Genomic DNA, 12,211 nt, shown 5'->3' on the forward strand with positions numbered 1-12,211 from the left:
TTTTTTTATTATTATTTGTAAATCACTTTTAATTGTGGTAAAACACACGACACAAAATGTGCAATATTGACTGTTTTTAAGTGTACAGTTCATTAAGTGGCATTAAGTACACGCACACTGCTATGCCCCATCACCACTGTCTACCCAGAGCTCTCTTCATCTTGAAAAACCAAAGTTCTGTACCCATGACACAGTAACTCTCCATTCTCCTTTGCCCCAGCCCCTGACAACCACATTCTACTTTCTGTCTCTATGAATGTGACAACCCTAGGTACCGCATGTAAATGGAATCACACAGTGTTTGCTCTTTTTTAAAAAGTTTATTATTATTTCTTTTTAGTAATCTCTACACCCAACATGGGATTCAAACTCATAACCCTGAGATCAAGAGTCTCCTGCTCTACCCAGGGAGCCAGCCAGGTGCCCCTACTCTTTGCTCTTTTATGATTGGCTTATCTCACTTGACTTAATGATTCAGGCTTCATCCAGTTGTAGTGTATTGCAGAATTTCCTTCCTTTATAAGACTAAATAATATTCCATTGTATGCATAGTCTACATTTTGTTTATCTATTTATCCTTGATGGACACTTGGGTGGCTTCCATCTCTTGGCTGTTGTGAATAATTCTGCTCTGAGTATGGGTGTCCAGGTGTCTCTTCCAGTCCCCATTTTCAATTAATTTGGATATACACCCAGGAATGGAATTACTGGATCATATGATGATCCTAAATTAAATACTTTTCATTTTTTTTAGAAACAGCCATATTGTTTTCCACAGTGACTGCATCATTTTATATTCTCACCAACAGTGCATGAGGGTTCCAATTTCTCCACATCCTCCCCAACACTTGCTATTTTCTGCTTTTGTTTTTACTTTCTTTGATTCCCATTCTAATGAGTATGTGGTAGTATCTCATTGGAGTTCTGATTTGCATTCCTTTGATGATTAGTGATAACATCATTTCATGTGCTTATTAGCTATTTGTATAGTTTCTTAGGAAAAATGTCTATTCAAGTCCTTCGCCCATTTTTAAATCAAGTTGCTTGGGGTTTAGGGTTGTTGAGTTTTAGGAATTCTTTATATATTCTGGATATTAGCCCCTTATTGTATATGTCATTTGTGAATATTTTCTCCCATTCCAAGGGTAGCTTATTTGCTCTGTTGAGTTTTTATTTTTGATACACCCCAATTTATCTATGTTTTCTTTGTTGCCTGTGCTTCTGGTGGCATGTCTTGGAAGGATTTTTATGTGATCATAATGGAACATGCTATTCCTAGTGTGTCATGATGAATTTTTTTCCTGCACAACTTTGTGTCTTTCCTAGAATTAATAATTGATATTTAGGCTTCTATTGTTTCATTCTTTGCTTCACTTTCTATGTATTCATCCCTTATTTGTCCCAAACTCTCCTTAATTTTTGTAAATCTCTAAATACACTCACTCACATTAAGTATTTACTTATGTGGAAGAAATCCCTGCAGATCTCCCGCTGTTCCACCCAGACAGATGGATGGGAAGGCTAGCTGCTCAGCTCTCAGCTCTCACCTGGACTGTCCCTTCCCCATTCCTTGGAGTTCTGAAAGGTCTCTCCACTTTTATATTGAATTTCTTCCTTCCCAGATCCCACGTCTTCCTCTTTCTATACTCACTGCTGGACTTGAAGGAACACCTATCCATAGCTTTCTAGAAGAAAGTATTTGAGGTATATTTTTGGAGACCTTGCATTTCAAAAAGTGCCTCACATATAATTGATAGTTTGACTAGGTATAGAATTCTAAGTTGGAAATAATTTTCCTTCTGAATTTTGAAGGCTTGATCCATTGTCTTCTAGTTTCTGTTGAAAAGATCAATGTCATTCTATTTCCTAACCTTTTTAGGAAACCTGTTCTTTCTCTTGAAGCTTTTAGTCTCCTGTATCCTCATTATGACTTGGAATAAATCCATTTCCATCCAATTGTATTGGGCACGCAGTGGGCCTTCTCATTCAAGAAACTCATCTTCAGTTTGGATAAAATTTTTAAAAATTACCTCTATAAGGATTTCCTCAGCTCCATTTTCTCTGTTGTTATAATTGGTTTCTCTTCTCTTTCTGACTTTCCTAAATTATTTCAACATTGACAGTCTTGGACTGGTCTTCTATATTCTTTTTTTATTTTTTTTTCCTTTTTTTAAGTGATCTCTACACCCAATTCAGGACTTGAACTCACAACCTTGAAATCAAGAGTCACAGGCTCTGCTGACTGAGCCAGTCAGATGCCCCTCTACATTCCTTATATATATTTTTCCACCTCTTTTTTTTTTCTCCATTCTGAAAAATTTCTTCAACTCCCTACAGAGTTGGGTTTTTTTTCTTATCATATTTCCCAAAGCTCCTTATTTGTTCTCTGACCACATCTTCTTTATAGCATTTTATTGGGGGTGGGGTTTTTTTTGATGCAATATTTTTTTTCTTATTTCTTTGAAGATGTTAATATTAACAATGGTGGTGGTGGTTGTTTTGGTTAAGGTGTTTATCACCATGCATAGTCTCTGCTTCCTCCAAGTTAACTTTTTTCTAACCATTGAAAAGACTAGTTAGAAATTGGGAGGATATATGGCAGCACACATAGCAAACAAAGCATTACTACTTAGAGTACATAAAGAATTCTAATAATTTAATAAAAGAAGACAACTCAAGTTTTAAAAAAGATATTATTTATTTATTCATGGGAGACACAGAGAGAGAGGCAGAGACATAGGCAGAGAGAGAAGCAGGCTCCCTATGATCCCAGGACCCTGGATCACAACCTGAGCCAAAGGCTCAACCACTGAGCTACCCAGGCACCACTCAATTTTTTTTTTAAGAAAAAGACACAAAGAAGTATTTCACAACAGGAAATATGAATGGAACATAAATGTGAAAGAAAGATGCTCAACATTATAATAATCAGGAAAATGCAAATTAATATCACAATGAGATTTTCTACAGAAGAGTTAAGTAGTGACAGTGACAAGTTTCAGTGAAGGTGTGAAGCAACAAGGATTCTTCTATATTCCTAATGCAGTGAAAACTGCAACCATTTTGTAACTTGGGATTTCATTACCATATAAACCCTAAAGAAACTCATGCATACTAGCACCAGGAGAACTGTACAGGGGCATTTGTGGTAGTGCTGCTTATAATGGCAAAAACGCAGAAACCAAGCTAACATCCTTAGCAGGAAAATGAAGTAATAAATTGTGCCACGTCCATATAATGAAATCCTATACAGCCATGGAAATAAATAAAACACAGCCGCAGCCAACTATGTGAAGGAAGCTTAGAAACATAATACTGAGTAGAAAAGCTTGTTGCAGAAGACTGTGTACAGCACAATCCAACATTTGTAAGACCCCAAAACAAGCAGAAAGAAAGTATAGTGTTTAAGTTTTCATACACATGTGATCTGTAATATAAGTTTGTTGTTTTTTTTTAACAGAGGTAATAATTCAAACAATTCTAGATAGTAGTCACTTCTATAGGGAAGGCAGGGGGATGGGATAAGGATGAAGCCCACGTATTAGTCATCCTCTCATAGCTTCATTGGGTTCAAAGGTTTCCATTATTAAGCTTCATATCCAGGGTGGTCATACATCTGGTATTCCCAGGACAGTCTTGATTTATACCTGTTGTCCCAACATAATGAATCATCGCAACCTCTTTCTAAGAGAGGTCCTGATTTGGATAATAAATTGTATGACTAGCCTATTTTTTCCTTTTTAAAGATTATTTATTTATTTATTTATTTGAGAGCGAGCACACACGTGTGTGTATGCACACATGCGTAGGGGTAGGGGCCGATAGAAAGGGAGAGGACAAGCAGACTCCCCACCAAGCAGGGAGCCCAACATGGAGCTCAATCCCAGGACCCTTAGATCATCACCTGAGCTGAAGTCAGACACTTAACCAACCGTGCCACCCAGGCATCCTTAGCCTATTTACTTCTTATAAAAATGCAATATATGTCTGTTTTGTATTTATCCATTATTATATAATATATACATTTAAAAAAAAGAAAAAATATATACATTTTTATTTTTTTATATTTATTATTATTTTTTAATATGTACAATTTTAATGCCAAGGCCATAGTCTGACCACAGTCTAATAGGGAATTTGTGGAATGGCCTGGGCGTTCTTCTGAATCAGTCTGGGTATCTGTCCTTGAGACCTCAGATGAACCCTTCTGGTCAATCTGACATCCATGCCCCTTGGTACTCACACCCTACCCTACCCCAGGTCCCATGCTGCCCTCTTCTCCACCTGTCACTCAATGTGGGGTCATCCTCTAGGGGGTCCTGGAAATTTCACTCACAGTGCAGGCTCATCCAGGATCACTGACATCCCCTCTGTGCCCAACCCTATGCCGGGCAATGGTGAGGACCCAGTCTAGGCCCTGCCCTTGAAAAGCTGTCCAGGTTCAGGTGGAGATGAAGACTGTGACAAACCAGCATATCATGGCAGTGACACAGCCTGGGGTGTGGCCCTGCAAGGGGGAGAACATAGCCCAACCTGGGGACTCAAGGAAGCCTGGTGGGAGCTGGGTGGGACAAGTGAGGAAGAATGGTCTTGGTACAGGAGACAACATGTAGGGAGCAGTGGGTGGGCAAGAGCCAGCTGGACTCAGAAAGGGCTGTTCACAAAGGCCAGTCTAAGTGAAGCACAGAGCACAGGGTGACACAGGGGCGGAAACAAGACTGCAGAGGGCACTTCTCGGGAGCCTTGAATGCCAAGCCTAAGGACCTGGGCTCTATGCTGAGGGCAGTGAGAAAACACTGAAAAATCAGGGAGGCACAAAGGACTATAAAGTCAGGGACAATTGTATCAAATGAGCTTAAGAAGAAAACTGGGGAGAGTCAGGGAGACAAAAGGAGACAAAGTAATAGAGAAATTTTACTATTGTGCTGGGGTTTGGACACCACCCTGGATTGGCCTCCCCTCCCCCATCCCTCGTGGCCACCCAAGCATCTGTGTATCTGTGCATCCATACACATGCATGCTCAGGGGTCCTGTGTGTGAGCCCTGGTGCAGGGCTCTCTGGGTTCATGTACCACCCTTGCCACAGGTCGTACCCATGTCACCCTGGGCAAGTGACTCAGGATCTCTGTAACCCCACATTCCTACTATAAAATGAGGATGAGGAATGTATCTACCTACCTCATGGAAGCTCAGTAGAATCATAAAGGGGGAGGATCCCTGGGTGGCTCAGCGGTTTAGCGCCTGCCTTGGGCCTAGGGTGTGATCTTGGAGTCCCAGGATCGAGTCCCACGTCAGGCTCTCTCCGTGGGGCCTGCTTCTCCCTCTGCCTGTGTCTCTGTCTCTCTCTCTGTGTGTGTCTCTCATGAATAAATAAATAAAATCTTCAAAAAAAAAAAAAAGAATCACAAAGGCCTGGAACATAGTAACCTCTCAAAGAGCATGAGCCATCCTTGTTAATGGAGTGGAGACAATTCAACTGCAGAGACTAGACGTGTGGCCCAGGGCGGGATGTGTCCCAACCAGTATACACACCCAGAGGCAAAGACTTTGCTGTATGTAGCTGTACCCCTACAACTAAAACAGTGACTCATTCAGTGACTAGATGAATGAGATTATAGGACTCCCAGGTACCCCACTTAGAAATAAAGCCCCGAAGTCTCTCTCTATGTCCTTGCCTGGAGTGGGGTGTGTGTGTGTAGGGGGTGGAATGTGCATAATGATGTAGAAAACGTTCCCTGAAGCACAATCTACCCCCCTACAGTTAACAGCTCTTTTTTTTTTTTTAATTTATTTGAGAGAGAGAGAGCAAGCATGAGACAGAGGAGGGGCAGAGGGAAAAGCAGGGAGCTCAAAGTAGGACTTGATTCCAGGACCTCGGGATCATGACCTGAGCTAAAGGCAGACACTTAACTGACCAAGTCTCCCAGGTGCCCCTACAGTTCCTTTTGGATCCTCACCGCACCCTTGTAGGTGAAGTATCACTGCCTGTACTTCACAGATGAGGATCCTGAGGCTCTGAAAAATACAACACCAGCCCACGGCCACACAGGATATATGACCAAGCTCAAGACTCCTGGCTCCCACTGCCCCACAGCTGTCTGGATATAGACCCTCAAAACGTCAGAGTGGGGGGACCTTGAGAGAGGCCATCTTGGATGTGGGCTTTTAGTTGCAGAGTTCTTTCTTCAATAAAAATCTGGGGGTACCTGTCTGGCTCAATGGGTGGAGCATGCCACTCCTGATCTCGGACTGGTAACTTTGAGCCCCACATTGGGCATAGAGCCTACTTAAGAAAATAAAATTAAAATCAAAAAATTAAAACCTGTGTGAATCCTCAAGATGTGAGATCTGTCCAAGAGGAATATATTCATCACGCTAGCCTGGGCTCTGCTAAGGTAACAGACCCTGAAATCTCAAAGGGGTAACACAATAAAAGTTTATTTCTTGCTCACACAAACACAATGTGGGTCAGTGGCTCTCCCGAGCACCCTTTTTCCATATGTGATGACTCAGGGACCCAAGTTCCTTCCATCTTATGATGCCACAGCATACAATGTGAGTCCACTACGCTGCCACTGTGGGAAACGAGGGAAAGAGCACTGTCACACGAGGAGCTTTAAAGCTGGGCCTGGGAACAGTGCACCCTACTTCTGCCAACACCCCTTCCAAACACCCCAGTCACCGGCTTTTGTCTCCTTGGCAAGTTAGGCAAGAAATTCAGTCTTTCTGTGTGCCCAGGAAGAAGAAATAAGGCTGGCCAGCCTGTGGTGGCACCACGTGCTTCTGTGGCAGGGCAAAGAGCAATCCTAGGGCCCCGGAGCCAGCATTGTCCATCCAAGCCCCCCCACAACATTTGAAAATCTCCACTTGTGTCCAGCAGCAGCTGGGGAGGCTGAGGCCCAGACACAGCCTGGATTCATCCAACCTCACTCCGAGAGTCCCAGGAGAAGTGTTCCCTGGGGTCCCAGGCAAGGGGAGGGGACACCCCAAGAGCCTAGGCCGGGGTGATGCCTGGAGCAGTTTCACGTTTCTTCTAAACCTCCGTTCTGGCAGCACTTGGCTGCTGGGCTGAATTCTTAGAGACAATCAGCCTGGCGTGGAGGCTTCTTAGTTTTTAAAATTCTTTCTGCTGTAATCTCTTAAACCCTTGGCGCCAGCGCCAGCAGTTGTCTCACAGGAACTGGGGTAGCCTGAGATGCTTGATTCCTTCTGATCAGGGGTTTTAGGAGTCTGGGGTTCCAGGAACCTGTCAGGGACACTGCCTCCACCTGGAAACCGGGCCACAGCCTGTTAGGGCCTGGAAGTGGGGTGGAGAGAATAAGTAGCAGGAGCTGGAGCTGCTCCACTGGTGTCTCCCTTTCAGACCTGGAGTCCCTACCCTGATGTGACAAAAATGGCTTCCCAGAGCCTGAAAGGCCAGGCTGCTCTCCAGCAAAATCTACCCTGCTGCTTCCCCAGACCCAAAGAAAGACTCTACCCCACCCAAAGTTTCCCTGCTCCTGCTGCTTCTCTGGGTGGCAGGTGAGGCCTGAGGGGACCCCGCACCACCCTGGGGGGCACAGGGACCGGGAGCTCCTTCGGGAAAGCTGGTTCATCTCTGCCCCATCATCCACAGGCGGTGTCCCTTTGGACAAATCCCTTCACCTCTCTGAGTCTCCGTTTCCACACCTTTAAAATAATTCTATGAGTCCGTGGTGTCAGGAGAATCCCAGGAGATGGTGTCAGTGCTGTTGGGCCAGGACCAGGGCTGAGGCCTGGGAGGCCCCTGGGGTGGAGTTCTCCCCGTTTGGCCTTGTGCTCAGCAGACGCTGGTAAATGCTTGTTCTGATTATTTAAGGACAAGACTGCCAAGGGTGCCTAGAGCAACGGCAGGGCCTGGCCTGAGGGGACAGGTGGTCTGAAAGCACAGCTGCAAGAAGAAAGTGGGAGCCAGGAATCAGCCCAAGAGGACTCCTCTCTTCCAGGACCTTCCACCCAGGAGCCCAATAGACATATCATTTATCTTCCCCTCCAGGCCCACTTTCCCAGGCCCTGCCAGGGGCCCCCAGCCTGTCTCCGAGGAGATGTCCTCCCAGCCTGAGCCAGGAGCCAGCCAGCCACCCCAGGCACCCACACCAGCATGTGTGCGCTTCAGCTCATCTGTGCTGGGTGGTGGTGCGTGTTTCTGCACTTCTGTATACTGGTGTGTGCATTTGGGTGTAGAGGCGATTTCTGCAAGCATGTGATCCTGTGTGCTTGGGCATACACTGTGAGTGCATGAGTGTGTGTAAGTTCACAGACGTTGCCTTGTTGCTTGCTTGAATCTAAGTGTGTACATGGGAGCCTTGGTTAGGGGGTCATGCATGCTTTTGGTAATTGGGGTGTAGGTACCTGGGTGGACCCTATGAGAAGAGAGGGGTGATGTACGTCTGTGTGGCTGTGTGTTTTTTAGTGTGTTGCTGGGTTAGGAGGGGATTGTGTGCTTGTATAAAACTCATACGCAGGGACGCCTGGGTGGCTCCGTTGGTTAAGCGTCCGACTCTTAGTTTCGGCTCCAGTCATGATCTCAGGATTCTGGGATCGGGCCCCATATGGGGCTGTGCATTGAGCGGGAACCTGCTTGGGATTCCTCGTCCTCTGCACCTCCCCCCTGCTCTCTCGCTAAAATAGATAAATAAATCTTTTAAAATAAAACCAAAAACTGGGATCCCTGGGTTGTGCAGCGGTTTAGCTCCTGCCTTTGGCCCAGGGCACGATCCTGGAGACCCAGGATCGAATCCCACATCAGGCTCCCGGTGCATGGAGCCTGCTTCTCCCTCTGCCTATGTCTCTGCCTCTCTCTCTCTCTCTCTCTGTGTGTGTGACTATCATAATAATAATATAATTAATTAATATAATTAAAATAAAATAAAACAAAACCAAAAACTGCTAGGTACACAGACCAGGGTTTGAGAGAGGCAGACACACAGTTGTGATGGTGTGTGATGGGGGGCATGACAGAGGTCCTTAGGGCCATGGAATTTTGGAGGAAGGTGGGACAAACTTTGCTCACAGGGAAGAGAAAGTCTTTCCAGAGGGAGACCCTTCAGGCAGAGGGAATAGTTGGAGCAAAAGCTTAAGGTTGGAAAGGGCACATTGGAACAATGTTGTAAAAGAGGTCCTGGAGGGGTGAGATAAGGGACCCAAGAAGGGTCACAGAGCTAGGCTTAAGAAACAGAGCGAGGGGGGTCCCTGGGTGAGGATGGAGACTAGGAGGCAAATGCCTCCCTCCCGTATTGGCTGGGCCAGCCCTGCCCCAGGTTTCTAGGGAGATGGATGGCATGCCTCCCGCACTGATCTCAGCTTGTTAATTCTTTGTCCTGGTGGTGATGGCCTGCGTACCCAGCCAGATCCTGGAGTAGGGCTACAGTGATGGAAGTTGCAACCATCTGGGATGGAAATTCCAGAGGCCTGCATCTTCCTTGCTGAGAAGAGCCCATGTGAGTTTAGAGGCCATCACGTGCTGTCATGCATGGTGCTCTATATTCATAGGGTAGTGGGTAAAAGCAAGGACTCTGGTGTCCGAAGGCGTGGGTTCAAATCCTGACTCTACCACTCAGTAGTTTGTGACATTGGGCATGCTACCTAGCCTCCATGCCTCAGTTTCCCGACCTACAACAGGGAGATGACCATAGTAGCATTGGTGTCTCCTGATAGCATTGAGGCATGGGTTAAATGTCTAAATATATGTGATTTACTTAGAACAGTACCTGGCTTGGCCATTAAAGGCTAGGAAAGTCTTAACTACTATTGTATGTTTTATTATCTCCCATGTTCTCACAAGGACTGGATGAGGTGCACATTATTTTCTTCATTTCAAGAGCACAGGCTTTGGATTCACTCAGAACCCAGACCTGAGTCTGAATCCTGTCTCTGAATCCACCCCCAGCTGTGTGACCTGGGGAAAAACTCAGCCTCGATCTCTTCATCCATGAAATGGGGCCGTTGTCAAGAATAAATGGAATCGTACACGCAAAGCCTTTAGCTGGGTTCCTGGTGCAGGGTAAATAGTTTTGACGAATCACAGATGAGGAAAGGGAGAATCAGCGTGGGTAAGAGGCTTGGCCAGGGTCACAGAGCTAATAAGTGGCAGGGCTGGGATGAGAATGTGGTGGGCCTGACCAGAACCTGGGCACCTCCACCCTGCCACCCTGTCCGGCCTTCATTTCCCCATCTTTAAGGCAAAGAGCTGGACTAGGAGGGCCTGCTGGGTGGATAAGCAGGGATGGAGGGCGCTGGATTCAGGCTGCAAACCTGGGAGGGAGTGGAGGAAACCCAAGCTGCCAAAGCCCAACTGCAGCCCCAGCCCTCAGCCCTGCTGGTTTCCTTGCCCCTCCCCAGGGACTGTTTCCTGAACCCAGCCCCGCCATCAGAACCTACTTCACGGCGTTGCCCAGCTACTGGAAGTCACATGTTTCCCATCTCAAGAATCCTCTCCAAACCACTTGCCCTGTGACCTTGGACAAGTCTCAATCTCTTCAAGCTTCGGTGGCCTCATGTTTCAGCACACGAGCTCCGTGATGGTAAAAGTGTCTGACTTGTGTGTTGATGACTAGCCCTTATCGAGCACCTGCTGGGTGCCAAACTCTTTTCTAGCACTTTACCTGCATTTAATTAATCCTCCCACCAGCCCTGTGAGTGGCACACAGTTTCCTGTTACCCCTGCTCCCCAGGGCAGTAGAGGTCCCCCCTCACAGGGCCCTGTGCAGTCAGTTTCTCCCAGGATCTCATTTGTCCCTCACACACCCCTTGGTGTCAGTTAAGCGTCCACCACTAGCTTATTTTTATATTATTTTTATTTTTTTAAGATTTTATTTATTTATTCATGAGAGACACACAGGCAGAGGGCTAAGCAGTCACCTAGCAGGGAGCCCGATGTGGGACTCGATCCTGGGACTCCAGGATCACGCCCTGAGCTGAAGGCAGGTGCTCAACCACTGAGGCACCCAAGCGTCCCCACCACTGGTTTAATCTGTTTGTTCCATGCTCAATGTGGTAGACCCTGGGTGTGCAACAGTGGATCCGGTTTCCTTTAACGGAAGGTGCTGAGTCTCCCTAGAGTCCAGGCTGGAGCCTCCAGCTCCCTGTGCCTCGTGGGGCAGTCCTTTGTGGTGAGGCTTGCCAGGCACACCGTCCACTGATCAGTCCCCAGCCTGGTCCTGGCCTCCTCTTCACTCTCCTGATTTCACAACAACTCCCCCCATGTCGTCCACCCTGGGCTGAGTGCCTGCCTTCTGACTATTGCACGGCCCCCTCATTGTTCTGCCCACTTCCACTCCTCTCCCACCCAGTCACAAGGGTCTTTGCAAACCCAGATAGGACTGTTGCTCCCCATCTAACACCCTGTCATGCCCCCGCACCCCACTGTTGGTCTAGCATTCATGACCCTCTTCCCTCTTTGGTTCAGGTCTACCTCCCTCCACCCACCCCCACCCCCACTCCCACCCCCACCCCCACCCCCGGCCTCTCCAGTCTCATATTCTGCAGGGCCTTCTAACTTCCCCGCGCCTTCACATCTCCAAGACTCTGCATCTGCTGTGCCTTCCTGTGATCCATTCTTTGTTTGATCCTAATATTCGAGGCTACTGTTAACAAGTGCTGCTTAGGCACAGAGATATACAAGCAAACAAAAAGGACAAAGACCCTCCCCTCGTGGAGCTTACATTAGCAGGAAAGCCAGAAAATAAACCAGTAAGCCAACTTAAAGTGCATCACGTGGCCGGAAGAACTGTGCTCCCACACAAAAGTGGAGTCGGGAGGACCAGATGTGCTAAGTGGAGGTGGATACCGGAATTTCACACAGGGTGGCCATTGAAGACCTTGCTGGGCCCAGCCCCAGGACATTTCCACCTCAGGAGAAGCCCCCGTGCCAAGGAATCAGGGGGCTGAATCCCGGCCATTCTGGAGGGCTTCCTGAAAGAAGTGTCCTGATACTGACCTTGACCTTGAAGGATGGGCGGTAATTATACAGGTGTGAGAGTAACAGTAGAAGAGATACCAGATGCAGCTGGGAATCAATTCATTTCTGACCGTTTGGATGTCAGGGGCAATTCTCGCCCCAAGGCTGGGCCTTGAACCCAGACTCCTAGCTGGGACACCTCACCCCCGAGAATGCCTCCACTCCCACCCAAACCCCGTTCTCCTGGACTGGAAACCGTGGGGCTGAGCCACTCAGGGAAAGCATGTCAGGCAG

Source organism: Nyctereutes procyonoides, unplaced genomic scaffold, assembly GCF_905146905.1.
Source record: "Nyctereutes procyonoides isolate TBG_1078 unplaced genomic scaffold, NYPRO_anot_genome, whole genome shotgun sequence".
In the NCBI taxonomy this organism is placed as follows: Eukaryota; Metazoa; Chordata; class Mammalia; order Carnivora; family Canidae; genus Nyctereutes; species Nyctereutes procyonoides.